Genomic DNA, 18,306 nt, shown 5'->3' on the forward strand with positions numbered 1-18,306 from the left:
GAAAGCACGCGAAGGAGCAATCCTTGTTTCTATACCTTTGTCGCGGACTGACGCAGCCCAACACTTACGCAAGCTAGCGCACCGTATGACATTGGGGAAGTGGCACACACTTGATTTCACTCAACATCGATTGCATTCACTCGATCCATCTATGCAACTGCGGTTGTTACCAGGTCTTCCGCGTAATGAGGAAACAATGCTGTGCCGCTTACGCTTGGGCGTCGCATTCACCAAGGCATATACGTTTTTGATTGGAATGACTGATAGCGCCGACTGTAATGCCTGCGGTGCCGAGGAAACTATAGAACATGTACTGTGCTACTGCCCATCTTTTGAAAATGAAAGACAAGATCTCTGCACAGCTCTCAGCCAGTTAGATAGAAAATCGTTCACCTTGAACAAGATCTTCGCACCATGGCCTCGCATATCGCAGCTACAAAAGGCCACAAAAGCGCTGCTGCAATATTTGAAAGCTACAGGATTGAGCCGGCGTCTGTGATCCGGACTGAGTGACTGAACGATATCCCCAGTGGACTTTTTCTTCTTCTTTTAATATTTCCATCCCCTTTTCCTTTTTCCCAGTGTAGGGTAGCCAACCGGGCTCAGTCCTGGTTAACCTCCCCAGCTTTCATTTATCATTTGCTCTCTCTCTGTCACTTACGAAAGAAACAAAAATTGATAATTCGACCCGGGCACGTTGCTTGGTCGCCCTTGTGAAACAAAGATGGGGATAGGAAAGAAAGCACGCAAATTTGCGTACGCACACAACGTATACAGTCCGTTCAACATTTACGCGAGCTATGTTTAGAGCGCACGAGGCGAAGTGTGCGAGATTCCGGCAATAAAAGTAAGAAAATATAGGCCGCAAACAAAAGCGACGGTCATGCTGGCACGCGGTATTAAAAAAATGGCGCTCTGGAAAACACCGTGGCCCATATTCACAAAAAGCTTGTAAGCTAGAATTGTTCGCAAGACCAAACCTCAGCGAATCCTAATGATGGCCATATAATTAGTGAAGGCTGCGGGCCAGTGACAAAGTTCACTTACGAATGAAGTGCATTCGGCTCCGTGTGTTGAGCGGTGGCTTATAATTAGGATGAGGTGGTGCCGATTTGTGTTACCATCTTAAAATGTTTGATCTAACATCGTATTCATTGCCTTGCACTCGAACGCAGAGTGCAATAGTGTGCGAGAGTGTAGAGGTGTATCGGTCCCCCGCCGGCGGTGACACAGTGGCTATGTCGTTGTGCTGCTGCGCACGAGGTAGCAGGTTCGATCCCCGACCGTAATGGTCTTTTTCTATGCAGGGCGGAATGCAATAAGCACTCCTGGGCCGCAACTTCTTTTAGCGATTACTTTTCAGATGCTATTCCTTTTCGTGCTTTGTGAGTGGTCAGAGCCACGCTGCGTCCGTGTTATCTAAAATGGAGCCAGCCGGCTGTGAACGGTGGTTAATAATAGTGGCATGGATTAAAGCGGAAGGCATCGCTACGAAATTGTGGCTCTGTAATGTGCACTGGGCCACGTTAAAGGAACCTAGGTGACCAAAATTATTACAGAGTCATCCGCTGCAGCCTCCCTGATAGACGACTGTGCAATTTCAGGTAATTAAAATCCATAACCCAGCATTACAGCGATGGTTGTGACTGGTATGGACTGTGAGTAAGTACGATGACATTAATGTAAGGATTGTAGCTGGTGCTCGTAAGTACAATTGAGTTAATATAGTGGTCGTAACTGGCCTTCAATGTACCATAAGTACAATGAAAATATCGATGACAACCAACCAGATACACGAATAACGTAGGCAGTACTGAACAGCTTAACTCAAAAGAAAACATGAAGTGATATTACAGTGGGTCCCACGACATGCTGGCATAGCAAGAAACGTATGGGCGGGCTCGTTGGCAAAATCGAGCCATAAAGATGCAGAACTACAACTCATCCATTTATCACTGGACATGCAACGCATATTAAAAGCCCTAAAGAAGGAATTGTGTATGCCAACCTGGTTTAGGGGAAATGCTAAGGAATCGATTCTTTACGAAGTGGACACCCAACTCAAATGCTAGAGATGCATAACTTTAGAAAAGTACCGATCGAGACACTAATTCATTGGCAGCGCCTTGGGAAGCATACACAAAACATTCTCTATATCGCATAAGACGGGCTGTGGCAAAGACGATGAGTATGTTCGCCATCTACTCCTCGAATGCCCCAGACACGCGACGCAAAGACGGCAGCTAGAACAAGAGCTAAGCTCCATTGATACTCATCGACCTCTCTCACTCGCAAGATTGCTGGACCCGTGACCATCGACAACAGCACAGCGGAAAGCATTGAACGCACTTGAACCTCTTTTCGAAGACACGCACATCCTTAACAAGTTATAGATGTCGCCCTGAATAGTAATACAATGTAAGTGCAACTTGCTTCCATTATTTCTAATTATTATCGCTTGTATATTACGCGTTGCACTCTTTTGTACCGTGTGCTGAAGCTCGATCACGCATGACTTTCATATCTCTGTGCGTGCGTTATTTTATCAGTGTGTATTCGTCGTTTGTTTACTTGCTCATCGCAGACTGCATCGCGGCCGCTCTTGTGTGTACTTGGAACTCTTCTGACCAACTCATTGGGGCGCGACTTGCCTTTTCCTTTTATATCTATATGCTCGCGTGTTATAGGACCATGTGCTGTTGATTCTTGGCCCGATGACGTCTTTTCTTTTACTTTTCTTACTACATATATATTTTTACATTGTTGTTTCTGCTGTGCAAAAGAGAGCAGCCGTCACTATTACAGGGTGACTACACCTCTTTCTTTTATCCTTATTTCAATAATAAAGACAGTAATGTAATTGTCGTAACTGGTCTTCAGTGCGCATAAGTACAATTAGGGTAATGCAAGGGTCGTAACTGGTCTTCAGTGCGCGTAAGTACTATGAATGTAATCTTAAATGGTCGTAACTGGTCTTCAGTTTGCGTAAGTACAATTAGGTTAATGTAATGGTCGTATCTGGTCATCAGCGCGCTTAAGTACACTGAAGTTAATGTTACATGGTCGCAACTGGTCTTCAGTGTGCGTAAGTACAATAAAAGTAATGTAATCGTCGTATCTGGTCTTCAGTGTGTGTAAGTGCAATTAGGTTAATGCAATGGTCGTAACTCGGCTTCATTGCGCATAAGTACTATGAATGAAATCTTAAATCGTCGTAACTGGTCTTCAGTGTGGGTAAGTACAGTTAGGTTAATGGGTCGTAACTGGTCTTCAGTGCACGTAAGTGCAATGAGGGTATTCTAATGGTCGTACCTAGTCTTCAGAACGCGTAAATACAATGAATTTGATGTAATGGTCGTAGTTGGTTCTCAGTGTGCGTAAGTACAATGAAGTTTATGTTATATGGTAGTTAAACGATTAAATTATATGCTTGGATTTTATGCTATGAAACCATGGTCTCATTATGCGGCACGCCGTAGCGGGAGACCGAGTTAATTTTCACCACCTGGGGTTGTTTACCGTGCGCCCAATGCACGGTACACGGGTGTTTTTGCATTTCGCACCCATCAAAATACGGCCGCCACAGCCTGGATTTGACACGTGACTTCGGGCTTAGCAGCGCAGCACCGAAGCCACTATGCCACCACGGCGGGTGTTATATGGTCGTAACTGGTAATTAGCGTGCCAAAGTACAATGAACGTAACGTAATGGTCGTAACTGGTTTTCAGTGTGCGTAAGTCCAATTAGGTTAATGCAATGGTCGTAAATGGTCTTCAGTGCGCTTTAATACAATGAAGTTAACGTTATATGGTTGTAACTAGTCTTCAGTGTGCGTAAGTACAGTTACGGTAATGTAATGGTCATAACTGGTCTTCAGTGCGCATGAATACAACAAAGTTGATGTAGTGATTGTAATTGGTCTTCGGGTGTGTAAGTACAATGAGGGTATTTTAATCGTCGATCTGGTCTTCAGTGCGCGTCATTACAATAAAGTTAATGTACGAATTGTAACTGGTCTTCAGGGTGCGTAAGTACAATTAGGGTATTTTAATAGTCGTAGCTGGTCTTCAGTGCGCGTGAATACCATGAAGTTCATGTAATGATTGCAACTGGTCTTCAGGGTGCGCAAGTACAACGAAGGTATTTTAATAGTCGTAACTGGCCTTCAGTGTGCGTAAGTACAAGGAAGATAATGGTCGTAACTGGCCTTCTATACCCATAAGTATAATGAAGTTTATGTAGAGAGAGAGAGAGAGAGAGAGAAATAGAAATGGGGTGGGAAAAGCAGGTACGTTAACAGGACGAGATTCTGGTTTATTACCCTGCACTGGGTCAGAGGAAATTACAGACAGAAAGTAATTGTAACTGTTTATAAGTGTGTGTAAGTACAATGAAGGTAATGTAATGACGGTAACTGATCTTCAGCATGCGTAAGTACAATAAAGCTTATGTAATGGTCGTAACTGGTGTACAATATGCGTAAATACAATCAAGTTAATGTAGATATAGAGAGAGAAATAGGGTGGGAAAGGCAGGAAGGTTAACTTGAAGAGCTTATAGTTTGCTACTCTGCAGCGGGGGATGGGCAAGGGGAACGTCAAGCCTTGCTGGCTTTTTCTCCACGGTCCTCAGCATCAGTTGTATGTATAAATAAACTTGATTTGATTTGAACTGAAAGACGGGAAATAATTAGCGTAATTGGTCTTCACCACATCAACTTGCGTAAGTACAAGTTGATGTAAAGGTCATAACTTGCCTCCAGTGTGCGTAAGAACAATCAGGTTAAAGCAAAGAGGGAGAGAAAGAGAAATGGGGTGGGAAAGGGAAGGGAGGTTAACACGAAAAGCTTTTGGTTTCCTACCCTGCATTAGGGGATGGGTAAGGGGAAAAGAAAGGCGGAAAGCATTTGTCGCAATTGGTCGTCAGTGTGCATAAGGAGGAGGAGGAATAAACTTTATTAGTTGAAATGAGCCGACGGTAAAATCGTCCGAGGTGGGCGGCGTCCCTAGTCCAGGATGCCGTGGGCTTGAGCTGATAGCTTGGCCCTGCTCACCAGGCGATGCTGGTCTTCAGGGCTCGAGCTTATCAGTTGGGCCTCCCACTGCTCGACGGTTGGTCCGGTGATGGGCGGTGTCGATGGATTTTGTTGACATTCCCATACCATGTGGTAGAGGGTATTAAGCGTAGAGCAGAAGGCGCATTTGTGAGTATAGGTCGTAGGGTACATTGCGTGTAGCAGGGTGCCGTGCGGGAATGTGCCGGTCTGTAGTTTTCGGAAGATCACCGCCTCTTCTCTTGTCAGCTGGGGATGCGGGGGTGGATAGATCCTTCTACCCAGTCTGTAGTGGCTCAGGATATCGGCGTATCTTTTCGGGACGCTATCTTGTTGGTCTACCGGTGCTCGTGAACCTGGTGGGATAGCCCGGAGAATGTGATCTCGGGCAGCGGCATTAGCCGCTACATTACCCGCCAGGGACTCGTGTCCCGGGGCCCAGACAATGTACACCTCTGGAAAATTGTCTCGCTTTTCGAGGATGCTCAGGGCTTGTTTGGAAATGCAGCCCTTTTGGTAATTTCTACATGCTGTTTGTGAGTCGGTGATGATCGTGATTAGATCTTCCTCTCGCTGGCCCGTAGTGGCCGCCAGGGCTATCGCCGTTTCTTCCGCGCAGTCGATGTCTGGAGTGCTTACCGAGGCTGCTGCTACCTCTTGTCCTTGGCCGTTGATCACGCTGATAGCGTGGGCCGCTCTGTTCTTGTACTTCGCCGCGTCGGTGTATCGGACTTCTCCTTGTTTTGGTCCTTCGTAGGCCTTACGCAGAGCTTTCACTCTCGCGCGCCTCCTTTCTCTGTGGTATTCAGGGTGCATGTTTCTCGGGATGCTGGCCACCGTGATCTTCTCCCTCAGGGGTAGAGGAACCCGCTGTTTTCTGGACTCATATTCGACTGGGTAGCCCAGTCTTATTAGCGTGTCCCTACCCGTGCTGGTGAGCTTGAGTCGCTCTACCTGGCTCGTCTTGTGGGCCTCTACTAGTTCCTCCCAAGTGTTGTGGATGCCCAGGCTGAGTAGCTTCTCCGTCGACGTCGTCGGTGGAAGCCCCAGTGCCAGCTTGTAGGTCTTTCGTATTAGGGTGTTCAGTTTGTCTCTCTCGCTGTTCTTGAGACCCAGGTACGGGGTGCCGTAAGTGACTCTGCTGATTACCAGGGCTTGTATTAATCTGATTGTGTCCTGCTCTTTCAGGCCGTGCTTTTTGTTTGTCACTCTTCGCACCAAGTGCGCGACTTGGGTAACTGTCGCTTGCAGTTTTTTAATGGCGGCGAGACCGGCACCGTCCTTCTGGAGAGTGAGGCCCAGAATACAGAGTGTGTCCACCTTGGGTATGTTGACTCCATTTAGTGTCAACGTTGGGTCAGGTGTCTCCTGCGGAGGCCGCCCTCTTGTCCTCTTTTTGAGGATCAGGAGCTCCGACTTTTCCGGCGCGCATGAAAGACCGCAGCGGTGCAGATAATGCTCGGTCCTGTCGATGGCTTCCTGCAGGGCGTCTTGTTGTTCGCCCGCCGATCCCGTGCACGTCCACATGGTCAGGTCGTCTGCATACATTGCGTGACGGATACCCCTGATGTTCTCCAAGAGGTTCGGCAATCCCCTCATCGCTATATTGAACAACAACGGGGAGATCACCGACCCCTGGGGGGTTCCTTTCTGCGGTATTTGGAACCTCTCGGTCCTGAGATTCCCCAGGCCTATGGTCACCGTTCTACCCGTCAGGAAGTCCCGGACATAGTTGTATGTCCGCCGTCCGCAGTTGGTATGTTGTAGGCTGTTTAGCACTGCTTCGTGTGAGACGTTGTCGAATGCTCCCTTCACGTCGAGTGCCAGGATGGCACTCTTGTGGAATGTGCTGAGGCCGTCGATGACTTCTTCTTTCAGCTGAAGTAGAATGTCCTGGGTGGAGAGGTTAGGCCGGAAACCGAACATAGTGTTCGGCAGGTGCCCACCTTCTTCCAGATAGGGCGAGAGACGATTGTGGACCATGTGCTCGAAGAGTTTTCCCGCGCATGACGTGAGAGAGATCGGACGCAGGTTCTGTAGGTTGATGGGCTTGCCGGGTTTCGGGATCATCGTTACGTCCGCGTGCTTCCAGGAAGCCGGTATACTGCCGTTCTCCCAGCTTTCATTGATAAACTTTAGTAAACTCTCCGTTGCCCCGTCGTCCAGGTTACGGAGGGTCTTGTTGTTAATTTTATCCCTGCCGGGCGTCGTGTTTCTTGTCAGATTTCTTAAGGCTGCCACGATCTCCGACTTGGTGAAAGGTTGGTCTAAATCCGGATTGGGTTCCCCCTCGTACTCCGGGTGAATGACCGGCTGCGTCTTCCGTTGTTGCTCGTCGCCGATGTATTTCTCGGTGATGGCTTCGAGCGCTTCTTCTTCAGTTCCCTGGAAGTTGTGTATAAGTCTTTGTATGTGTTGCCCCGTGACAGTTTTTGATTCCGTCTTCGCTAGAAGGGTCTTTAGAATGGCCCAGGTCTTTCGGTTGCTGAGGGTTCCCTGTAACTGGTCGCACATTTGATTCCAGTTCTGACGTCCGAGTTTTTCAGCATACTCCTCCGCCTGCCGCGAGACTGCGGCAATGCGGATCTTGAGTTTGCGGTTTCTCTTCTGCTTCTTCCATCTCTTCAAAAGTCCTCGCCTGGCCTCCCAGAGGTGAAGTAGGTGTGGGTCGACTTCGGGATTGTCCGCAGTGAGTTGGATGGTCTTTGTGTACTTGGTAACCAAGTCCATCACGTTCTTGGTCCACTCCTCGATGTCCTCTAGGCTTCTGGGGTGTTCGTCTTTCCGGAAAGCAGGCCAGTCCGTAATTTTGGCCTGACCTAATCTCACAGGGGTTTTGTGGTGCATGATTTCAGTCTGGATGATATGATGGTCGCTGCCCAGAGTCTCGTCCAGTCTCGACCACTCGACTTGCCTTAAGCCAGTGGAGAAGGTCAGGTCTGGGCTGGTGTCTCTGGAGACACTGTTGCCGATTCTAGTTGGTATTAGAGGATCGGTCCACAACGTCAGCTGGTGGTGTTGTGCCGCGTTGTGCACGTCCATACCCTTCTTGTTGGTTGATCGGTAGCCCCAAGCCACATGTGGAGCGTTAAAGTCACCCACCACGAGAAGTTTTTGACCGTTGGTGACTTTCTTCACTTCTCTCAGGAACTTGTCCAAGTCCTTTAGTGTGTCGCGCGGAGGACTGTATACATTCAGGATGTAGAGGCTCTGCAGGGTTTTCTTGGGAGGAACCAGCTCAATCAGAGTGTGTTCGATTCTGTGGTTGATTTGGTGCTGCTGCGTCGTGTAGTGCTTCTTGATGAGGACGGCGGTCCGGGTCCTTCCTTGGGCAATGTACGTTTTGTAGCCGCGCATCGTAATATTATTTGTTTCTGTTTCCTGTAACGCGATGACGTCAGGTTGGTGTAGGGTGCATAGCTGAAGTAAATTTTGCCGTTTCCGATTTATTCCTCTGCAATTCCACTGCCAAATTTTGAGGGTTTCGGTCGCTTCTTTCTTCTTTGCTATCTTATTCGCCATCTTGGCTTCCCAGAGCTTCGTTCATCTGGGCTTCTCTGATGGGGTATTTTGGCTTTTTCCTTGCCTGCTCTTTTTCCCTTTCTAGAATGGAGATGCGTTGGTTGAGTTCGTTGCCCATCTGGGTGATCTCCTGGCGGAGCGTTTGTACGGCTGCTTGGACGGTGGCTGCCACAGATTTGCTTATGGTGTCGACGGCCTGAGCCAGTTCGGCTCGGAACTCATTTCTCAGTTCGGCCTTGTCTTCGGTTCGGGCCTTGTTCATCTTGTACTCTATTCCCGAATCGAGGTCCTCCATCGGGGGAGTATGTTTCCTCGGCGGCGTTGGTGTTGTGGTCAGTTTCTGCTGTTTTTGCAATTCGTCAATGAGATGTTGGAGCTTCCTCTCCAGGGCTTGTTCCCTGGCCTGAGCTCTTCTGTCGCGTTCCTCCTGGCGACCTTCTTGCTCTTCTAGACGTTTCATGAGCACTTCATTCCGCTTGATCAGGTCGGCGTTTTGCCTTCTAAGAGAGGAGATGGTTTCCTCGTATCTCGAATTTCGCTCTTGTGTCGGCTGTGAGGGAAATGAGTCGGTTGTCGACTTGGAACTGGCTATCACTTCCGCCCAGGTAATCTTCTGCTGTTGTTGCTGTGGCTTACTTGTTCCATATTGTGAGGAGCTTGAACTTGTCTCCCTTGTTATAGGTGGTTGTCGGCCTCTTGATTGACTTCTCTCCCTCACGTACAGGGGTGGGGGTCTTGGCTTGAGCCTTTTCTCGCACTCCTTGCTTGCCGTCTCGTGAGGTAGTCCACATAGTTTGCACTGCAACTGGCAATCATGATCTGCTTGTGGGTTCTGCACCCCGCACCGGTTGCAGATATGTTTGTCTGGGTTGGGGCATACGTCCTGCCGGTGGCCGATTTCTCCGCAGGCCTTGCAATACTGTACCGATCTGCGGTATGGGCGACAACGTGTGTACGAGCCGGCCACCTTCACATAGAAAGGGATGTGCGGACCTTCGAAGGTGATAACTGCTGAGGTGGATTTGCCGAGCATCCTCGCATGCAGGATGCCACAGTTGTTGGCTGCCAGTAGTTCCGCAAGTCGTTTCTCCGTCGTACACGCAGTGATACCGTGCACGACTCCACGTACTGTTCCTGGGAGCGGTTTGATGTACGGCGTCATCTCGTATGTGGCCGCCCCAAGTTCGATGCTGCTGATGGAACCGAGCTTCAGTGCGTAGTCCTCGTCTGCGGTGCTGGCAATTATCAGGTTCTGCTTCCACTGCGTTTGGATGGTTACGTTCGCGCAAAATTCTTTGAAAGGAGAACCACTTGCCCTTGCAAGTCCTTCGGCGATCTTCTCGTCCGGCCAGCTGGACAGTTTCATGCCGGTTCTTGGTCGGTATACCACCTTGTAATCATTCTCTGGCAGCGGCGGCGTCACGCGTCGCGGCGGTGGCTTGCCGTTGGTTCGGCTTCCCTGATCTTGCTGTCGTTGGTGGTTGCCGTTGGCTTGCATGCTTGCTTCCACTCTCGGGTTGCTCCTCGCGTTCAGTCCTCCTTGCTGGTTCTGGGGGTTTTCTTGCTTTCCTCCCTCCTGTATGCGGTCCTCGTTCAGCGCCTTCTTGTTTTTTCTTGCCTTGATTGCTTGGAACCATGGGCCAACTTGACTCAGCGTCTTGCCGCTGTTCTCGTCGAATTCCATGTTGCTCTGGACCGCTGTGGAGTCTTGGCTATTGTTCTCTATGTCCATTTCGTGAGCACTGCCGTTCGTTTCCCCTGCCATTCTCGGTGCTCGCGAGGCCACGCGGGCCCGCTCCTGGGGCGCGTGCGGCGTTCGGAGAACGGTGTTCGAATATGTCGAGGTGCTCGTTGCTCGGTGTCTCAAGGTAAACAAATCCACCCACCGCGGTAATTCTGGCGACTTTCGATGCCGATTGCCTTGTCGAGTTCAATGACACAAAATCGTGAAGTTTGGTTAAGGTTAACTGCAATAACTCGCGATAAAAGCAGCAGCCCATGCGAAGCACGTCCGCTCCACTCGGCCCCCTGGTGGCTTTTTCAGTGTGCATAAGTACAAGAAATTTAACACACACACACACACACACACACACACACACACACACACACACACACACACACACACACACACACACACACACACACACACACACACACACACACATGTATATATATATATATATATATATATATATATATATATAGAGAGAGAGAGAGAGAGAGAGAGAGAATAATGGGATGGCAAAGACAGGGACGTTAATCGGAAGAGATTCTGGTTTGCTACCCTGCTATAGGGGATCGGTAAGAGGAAATGAAAGATGGAAAGTATAGTTGTGTTCTAGCGCGACGAGGCAAACCTCGACCGCAAACACGGGGCGGGAACGTTCCATTTGCGACGCGCTGGTCTGGATGCCGCTTGAGCAGGTGGCGACGAATCAGCAGACGAGTGTTATCAAGCTTGCACGAAATTTCTGAGTAGTCACAGTTATGAGCGCAAGTTGAAGCCAGCCGATCAGCCTCTTCATTTCCGGCGATTCCTACGTGGGAAAGTATCCATTGAGCAACGAGAGATGCTCTACGTGATGAAATTTCGCTCACAGAGTCAGTAATGCTGCGCACAAGTGGACAATCTCACTGCGTTGTAACCTACTAAGGGCAGCGCGGGAGTCCGTAAAGATGGCAATATTCGATGTAGTTAACTCCTCTTGTACGTATTTCACTGCAACCTTAATCGCTCCTAGCTCAGCAGTTGTTGACGAAGTTGGATGAGGTATTTGAAAGATACGCCGTACTTGAGTCGAAGGGCAGAAAAAAGCTGCAGAGGCGCCTTGGCCGTCGCTGTGTACAGATGCATCTGCTAATACTTGAAGATAATCTGGAAACCTTTCGAACATGTGAGACTGAGCCAATTGGAATATTGCCGAAACACGCATATCAGACTTTTTGTGCATGTCAGGGATTGTGAGGTAAATGGGGAATACGTGTTTCGTGACATCTTTTGGAGGCGGAGGCGTAACTGAAGGAGCATGCTCAGAAATGTCAGTGACATTCATAAATAATGCCGCCAGTCTTCTCATGCGAGATAACGGGCGGTGAATGAGACGATTAAGGAGCGATTGATCATTCGATGCGCGTTGCAGACGCTCAATATGATATAGAGCTCTCTGGTCTGCTTGCAGCCTAAGGGGTAACTGATGCGCTTCAGTGAGTAATGCAACAGATTGCGCCTCACGAGGTAATAGAAGCGTTAGTCGAAGGGCAACGCGATGATCTCGTTCCAGTTGGGCCATCAAACTAGGTGGTATGTTCAGGACTGGTAACGCGTACATCATGCCTGAGAGTACAGATGACTGGTACACCTGGAGAGCCGTTGTTTGGTCGCAGCCAGCACCTCTAGCAGTCAAGGCGGCCACATACTTAAGGCGGCAGTGTGACTTGCGTCGTAGAGGCTTAACGGCAGGACGCCAAAAGATGCGATCATCCACAATTAACCCCAAATAACGCAGTTGTCGTACCCAGTTTGTAGGCGTTTCGTCAAGGTACAGTCGGCTCATTGTTCGACGAGCGCGTTGTTTAGGGTGATATGCTATTGCAGCCGACTGAGCAGGTGATATGAGCAGGCCAACTTCACCCAAGTACTCCGAAGCAGCGTTTAGAGCTCGTTGCAGGCTTGCACGAAGCCGCGGACCAAGGTGTGAAGGGCCTCTTATCCACAGAACAATGTCATCTGTGTAGACAGCTATGCTCACACGGAAGCCACTGTCCCGAGGCAAACGACTTGGAAGCGCGGCGAGTACGGTATTAAACAAAAGCGGTGATAATACGCTGCCCTGTGAGACACCGCACTTCACACTTAGGTATTCACTAGTTACCTCTCCGACACGTACTTTCGTCCGGCGCTCCGAGAGAAAATTATGCACAAAGCGGTGCAGACGACCCGAAATTCGCGCGGTTGAAGAGCGAAAATAATTGCCTTATGCGGAACTGAATCGAAAGCTTGCTGTATGTTTAGAAAGAGCATGTAGGCGGAATTCTTGTTTGGCGGCCGACTGCGAGACATCCTGACGGCGACTTCTGGACCCTGGATTATCACGGGAGACTTTAATGCTCATCACTTGGCTTGGGGAAGCTCCAGAATAGATTCCAGGGGTCGGAAACTTGTGGAATTTGCTTCCGACCACGAACTCAGCATTACGAACGATGGCAGCCCGACGCACTTGCGTGGTTCGAACTATAGCAGTTGCTTAGATTTGACTTTGGTGTCACGGCAACTTGGTCAAAATGTTATATGGTTCTCTGACATCGAGACTCATGGCAGTGACCATATTCCCACCTACTTAAGTATCACTGGATTTGTAAGCTTCTCCTTTTCTACTTTTTGACAAGTAAGGTGGTCAACATAAAAGACAAAGGTGGAAGAGGCATGCAAAGAACGATTTACCGGCACCATTGAGAACCTTATCGCAAGGGCACTGGAATCGTCTACGTACATCTTTACATCCGCAAAAAAACGTACGGATTTTGACATGGAACTTGAGCGACTTCGAACGATTCGCAGAAGGGCCGAGAGGCGATACAGGAGCACCAAGTCAATTCATGACCTTAGAGTCACTCGACGTAGACAGAAGAAAATCCAACGTCGTATGGACAGGCTGGAGGAACAACGGTGGAACATGTTCTGCGAATCCCTTGACCCCCGCAAACCACTGTCTATCATATGGAGGACGGTGTGCGGCCTTGGCTCGTCTCCACAGCAACGACACCCATTCTGAGCCCTACCCCTCCATCAAGGCCGCTCGCAGGTCGATATAACCGAAGATTTCTGTGTGAAGATTGCGGGCAGTGTGGTCACCATCAATAGCGAAATTCTGGGTGAGGTTCCTGCGACACGCTTCCCAGAATTGAATGTGTCCTTCTCACTTGAGGAATTGAACGCTGCTCTGGCCACATGCAGGCGCTCATCGTCTCCAGGACCAGACGGCATCACCTACGCTACTTTATGCCACCTAGGTGAAGATGGCCGAAGGAGACTTCTGGAATGTTATAACCGGTCATGGAATGATGACGTCGTTCCTGAGCGGTGGAAGTCGAGCCGCTTGATACCCTTCCTGAAGCCTGGAAAGTCGCCACTTGACCTACCATCCTATCGACCCATTGCGCTGTCCAGCTGTGTTGGGAAGGTCATGGAAAGAATGATTTTCACACGCCTAGAGTGGTATCTTGAGCGCCGCAACGTATACCCCGAGACCATGGCTGGGTTTAGAAGAGGCCGTTCCTCTATTGACAACGTCATCGACCTCGTCATGTCTGTACAACAAGAAAAACAGCACAAGCGTATATTGGTCTCACTATTCTTCGATGTGAAAAACGCCTATGATAATTTAACGCATGAAGCCGCCCTTGATGCCCTGGAAAATAATGGAATTGATGGACGCATGTTTCGGTGGATTCGGAACTATCTACTCAAACGATCCTTCTTTGTGCACAGTGCAGATGGCCGAACCGCTGACCATTACACTTGCCGTGGCGGCCCTCAGGTAGGGTTGTTAGCCCCACTTTTTTCAACCTTGCAATCCTTGGACTTGCCGACGTTATACCACATACAATAAAACTTTCCGTATATGTTGACGACATATGCATATGGGCCTCGGCAGTTACATGTCTCCAGCTGCGTGCACGGATCCAAAAAGCAGTGACCCTAACATGATCGTACCTGCGTGCTCAAGGCCTCAGCATTTCGACCGAGCAGTGCGCCTTGGTCGCTTTTACCCACAAGCCCATGACCTGGTACCCCATTTCCATTGACCACCAACCAATTTCCTACGCGAAAACTCACCGATTCCTAGGCGTTATTATCGACAGAGATCTTTCATGGAGCCCCCACATATTGTATTTGAAGAAGAGGCTTACTTCTATCTCCCATATACTAAGGTTTCTTGCCGGTAAAACGTGGGGCACCTCCATGGCATCTATGCTTCAACAATACAGGACGCTCTTACTAGTATACTTGCGATATAGCACACCAGTGGTGTTCAATGCTAACAAGACTAATATCCATGTCCTGCAGAGCATTCAAGGCCAAACCCTTCGAACATGTCTGGGGCTACCTCGAAATGCTTAAACCGTAGCAACGATTGCCACTGCGAGAGACCACCCAATAATGACCTATATAGCTATCGACGCACTCCGGGTACATGTTCGCCATATATCCGGAGTCCCTGACCACCATCTCGCTCGCTTGCGAGAAAAGACCCAAGGCAGCGTTCTCCAGATCAATTGCGGCTAACCGGCACTCTTTGTCTTTGAGGCACTCACCGGCAACAAGAACACCATCCCTTCTGTGGTGCTTGAAAAAGCCTCCTGTGTACCTTGCTGTTCCAAGGATAGTGAAGAAAGCCAGCCTGACCACCGCTGCTCTCAAGCAGACGACATTGGAACTTTTGCATTGTTCATACGCTAACCGAATCCATGTTTACACGGATGGTTCCGTCTCGGAAAATTCGACGGGCGCCATTGTTATACCATCTCAATCGATCGTCATCAAGTTTAAGACTTCACACGTAACGACATCTACAGGTTCCGAACTGGCCGCTCTTCGTGCTGCTGTCGAATACATTGAAAAAGAACCGCCCAACAAATGGGCAATATTTTGTGATTCGAAAGCAGCCCTCCAGAGCTTGCGAAGTTTACGACGTGGCAATTATGAACAGCTGGTGTCACAAATCAACGAAACTTGCCATTGCGCTTCTGAACGAGGACATTAAATCATCTTTCAGTGGCTGCCGCGAGATTGTAGCGTCGTTGATAATCACCTCGCCGATGACGCTGCCCGACGTGCCCAGGCTGGCGCATCGACACTCTTTATACCTTTATGGAGAGTCGACGCTGCAAGAGAGCTTCGCAGTCTCGCTCGTACCATCACACTAAGTTGCTGGCATACACCACAGAACTCAAAGTGTCGTTTATGCAGCCTTGACCCATCACTGAAACTTAAAATACCAGCGAACCTTTCACGACGTGACGCAACACTGCTGTGTCGGCTGTGGGTAGGAGTAGCATTCACCAACTCCTGCCGCTATCGTATTGGAATGGCGGACTCACCAATGTGCGCTAAGTGCAAGTGTGAAGAGATCATCAGTCATCTTCTGCGCCACTTTTTTCGCTTCGATAATCAACGTCAGACTCTCCAGTCTGCCTTGAATAGAGTGGATGACAGCCAATTTACGGAAGCGAAGATGTTGGGAGCCTGGCCTCGCCGTTCATTAGACCAGAAAGCAGTTCGAGCGCTTTTTCACTACCTGAAGGCAACAGACTTGAGTGCCCGACTATAGGCATCCTACACCTAACTTCTCTCTCTCTCTCTCTTTCACTCCCCATTCCCCTCCCCACGTGTAGGGTAGCAAACTGGACTCAGTCTGGTTAACCTCCCTGCCTTTCCTTCTTCCCTTCTCACTCTCTCTCTCTCTCTCCTTTAGAAAATTCGAGCGCCGAGACAAGGTCTGATATGCTGTCCAGAGCTGAACGGTGGTGACGAAAGCCCCTCATGACATCAGGGAAAAAATTCAGCTCCTCTAGCCTGACATCTAAGGGAAACAAGACCATTCGCTCCATTAACTTGATGACATTTGAAGTTACAGATATTGGCCGGTAGGACTTCAGGTGTCTTGCAGGGCGCCCAGGCTTTAAAATTGGTATCACCACGGACGATTTCTATTCAGCAGGGATTACACCGGTTCTCCATACTTCATTATAGAGAGAGAGGGAGAGAGAGAAAACAAGGATAGGAAAGGCAGGGAGGTCAACCAGAACAGCATTCGGTTTGCTACCCTACACTGGGGGTGGGGAAAAGGGGTATAGAAAGAGGAAGAAAGGGAGAGAGTAAGCACTGAGTACGTGTGGGAGGGACACCATACACAAGGACACTATAAACGGTCTCTTAAGCCGGTGCACTTCCAGTACTGCACTACTGCACGAATCGCTTTTCGAGCCAGTGACGGGTGTGGCCACGGTCCGAGTATCTTTGAATCGGTGAACGGACTCGAGTCCGGTCGGCGTAAAGTTGCCCGCAGAGAGAGGCATTGGACATCGTAGCGAGGGCAGCTACACAATAGGTGCTCGATCGTCTCCTCACACCCACAGGAGTCGCACATCGGGCTCTCGGCTATTCCCATACGGTAGGAGTATGCGTTCATGAACGCCACTCCCAGCCACAAGCGACACAACAAGGTTGTTTCGCCGCGGGAAAGGCTAGATGGCAGTTGTAGCCGTAGCGTGGGGTCCAGTTTACGTAATCTACAATTGAGGGCAGTTGAAATCCAGAGATCTTGTGACTTCTTGCGTGCAAGTAGGCGAAGTTCTCTGGCAGCGTCCGACCTCACCAAAGGTGTTGGGCGCGTCTCGGTATCGTCGTGGGCACACCGGGCAGCCTTGTCAGCTAGGTCGTTGCCGACGATGCCACAATGAGCAGGAATCCATAGTGATATAATGTGGTGTCCTCTTTCCAGAGCATGGTGGTGCACTTCCCTTAGGTCAGATACCATCTGCTCGTAAGTTTTGTGACGTAATGCAGACTTGATGCTGTGAAGGGCTGCCTTAGAGTCACAAAATACGACCCATTTCTCTGTTGGCACTTCGGTGACGTATTTCATAGCGGCATGGAGAGCTGCAAGTTCTGCCGATGTAGATGTAGTCGTGTGCGACAATTAGAATTTAACTGTAACGTTCTTATCTGGAACGACGAATGCGGTAGTTGAGCTGGTAGGTGAGGTCGAACAATCGGTATATATATGAATGTGGTCATGATACGTCTGAAGCAGTAATAGGAGCGTAAGTTGCTTCAGAGCCGGCGCTGGATGATTGGATTTTTTGTAATTCCAGGAATAGCAAAATTCACTTGAGGCTGTCGCAGGCACCACAGAGGAGAGGAAGGCTTCGCCACCGGTGTAAAAGATGCCGGTATGCACTATTGATGAGCATTAATCACTCGTGAAAAGGTCGCTTGAGGTCTCTCGGCTGGTAGGGAGGCCAAGTGGTGGTCGGGGATCCTTGACAGATGGCGAATGTGCGCTCTGAGAGGGTCGACAGCTACATGTGTTTGGATTATATGGTCTCCCGCCATGGTGATTGTTGCTGCTGTTGAGGTGCACCGAGGCAGCCCTAAACACGTGCATAGGGCTTGACCTTGTATGCTCTCCAAGGCGCGAAAGTTCGTCTTGCATGCGTTTGACATCACTGGTAGGCTGTAACGTAGGAGCCCGAGAAACAAAACCCTGTACAGCTGCAACATAGAATGGACTGGTGTACCCCAGTTTTTTCCGCAGAGAAATTTGAAGACCTGAACAATGGCGACTAACTTCTTCAGTTAGACGCAGTGAGGGCTCCACGAGAGGTTGCGGTCAATGATGACGCCCAGAAAGCAATGCGTCTTAACATAGGATACAGCTTGACCATTGATGGAAACAGGGTACAATGACATTTGTTATATTATACTTATATTATATTATTATATAATGTTATTATATTATATTATTCATTATACTCGTCCAATATACGGTCATGAAAACTCTTATCAACGCTCCGCAATCTTTGATACGCCACACCATTTTCACTTGGAGCAGTGCGGCGTTTGGAGAGGCTCAGCGCGTGTCGCAGCTCCTCAAGAGTGAAATCTGCCTCGTCCATCTGGCAGGCTGGACCGTAGGAAGCGGTTATGGTGTTGTGACTTTTCAAA

The sequence above is a fragment of the Dermacentor variabilis genome, chromosome 2, assembly GCF_050947875.1.
Source record: "Dermacentor variabilis isolate Ectoservices chromosome 2, ASM5094787v1, whole genome shotgun sequence".
Lineage (NCBI taxonomy): Eukaryota > Metazoa > Arthropoda > Arachnida > Ixodida > Ixodidae > Dermacentor > Dermacentor variabilis.